Genomic DNA, 2,082 nt, shown 5'->3' on the forward strand with positions numbered 1-2,082 from the left:
GTTTGCAATTATGGAGCACCCTAGCTTGAGTCAATCGAGCTCTACTTTTGCTACTTTGTGAATCTGGGCAGATTGTCAACTTGTTTGCAATTTTGCCGGTGATGTTGTAGTTGGTCCGTGCATGCTATGCTATTGTTCTTGCCATGTCTAGCTTGCATTTTGTGCCTTCTTGATGGGTGTATTCTTGCCTTGCCATGACTTGCACCGTAGTGAGTGCATCGAGCTCGTAAACATGCCTACTTGAGCTATATTTCAGCATGTGCCAGTTTTTCACTAAGTCTGGAAACTGATTATGTTTTTGCTATGTTCACATGCTTGCAATTGTATTTTCTGATCCCTTTTGGCTCAAGGTCACTAAGGGACTTTTGTTAAACTCTTTGAGTAGCTCCATGACATGCTTTACTTTTCCATGTTCAGGTCCTGTAGCATGTAGTTTTGTTGCTCCGAAGAGTGCTACCTGATCTGAAATTCCAGACACGTATTAATTTCACAAAGTCTGAGATCTGTTTGCCATTTGCATTTTTGCTATGCTTGTTTGAACCTGTTAATGGATGATTTGGCCGTAGCTCAGTGCTAGACTTTTGTTAAGCATCTTGTGTGCATCCCTACCATGTATTTTTTTGTCATGTTTGGGTGCTGTAGCATGTTCATTTCATTGCATTTAGAGGCCTACTTGCTGTAAATCGCAGACCGGTGTCATTTTTGAATCGCTTGCCATTTCCAAACCGTAACTCCGATTCCGGCGTTCTTTATATCATTTTTAAGCGATTTCATCTCATCTTTCCAGTGGCACACTTGGTTTTCCAAGTTGAGGCCAGGTTCATGCATTTCCTGTCATATCTTGCATTTTGCATCCCGCATCGCATCCCGCATAGCATATCATCTTTGCATCATGTTGTTTGAGTTTGCACGTGGTTGATTGTATCCTCGTTGCTTGTTTGTCTTGTTTGGGTAGAGCCGGGAGACGAGTTCGCTAACGAGGAGCCTGTTGAGTTTGCTTTCGAGGATCCAGTCAACTCTGACAACTGTGCAGGCAAGATGATCATACCCTCGAAATCACTACTATCCTTTCTATGCTAGTTTGCTCGCTCTTTTGCTATGCCAATGCTACGATGCCTACCACTTGCTTTCAAGCCTCCCAAATTGCCATGACAAACCTCTGACCCACCTTGTCCTAGCAAACCGTTGATTGGCTATGTTACCGCTTTGCTCAGCCCCCTCTTATAGCGTTACTAGTTGCAGGTGAAGATTGGAGGTCGTTCCTTGTTGGAAAATCTTTTATTTACTTGTTGGGATATCATTATATTGCCATGTTATCTTAATGCATCTATATACTTGGTAAAGGGTGGAAGGCTCGGCCTCTCGCCAAGTGTTTTGTTCCACTCTTGCCGCCCTAGTTTCCGTCATATCGGTGTTATGTTCCCGGATTTTGCGTTCCTTACGCGGTTGGGTTATAATGGGAACCCCTTGATATTTCGCCTTGATTAAAGCTTTTCCAGCAATGCCCAACATTGGTCTTACCATTTGCCACCTAGCCTTTTCTTTCCCTTGGGTTCTGCAGACTCAAGGGTCATCATTATTTTTAACCCCCCCCCCCGGGCCAGTGCTCCTCTGAGCGTTGGTCCAACCGAGCGATGTCCGGGGCTACCAGGGGAAACTCTAGGCTGGCCTACCCGACGTCTGGCTCATCTGAGTGTGCCCTGAGAAAGAGATATGTGCAGCTCCTATCGGGATTTGTCGGCACATTCGGGCGGTGTTGCTGGTCTTGTTTTAACCTGTCGAAGTGTGTTGAATTACCGAGATACCGAGTCTGATCGGAACGTCTTGGGAGGAGGTCTATTCCTTCATTGACCGTGAGAGCTTGTCATGGGCTAAGTTGGGACTCCCCTGCAGGGATTGAACTCTCGAAAGCCGTGCCCACGGTTATGGGCAGATGGGAATTTGTTAATGTCCGGTTGTAGATAACTTGAACCTTAATTAATTAAAATGAATCAACCAAGTGTGTTACCGTGATGGCCTCTTCTTGGCGGAGTCCGGGAAGTGGACACGGTGTTGGAGTAATGTTTGCGCAGGTTGCTCTCT

This window comes from Triticum urartu, chromosome 2 (genome assembly GCF_003073215.2).
Source record: "Triticum urartu cultivar G1812 chromosome 2, Tu2.1, whole genome shotgun sequence".
Taxonomy (NCBI): Eukaryota; Viridiplantae; Streptophyta; class Magnoliopsida; order Poales; family Poaceae; genus Triticum; species Triticum urartu.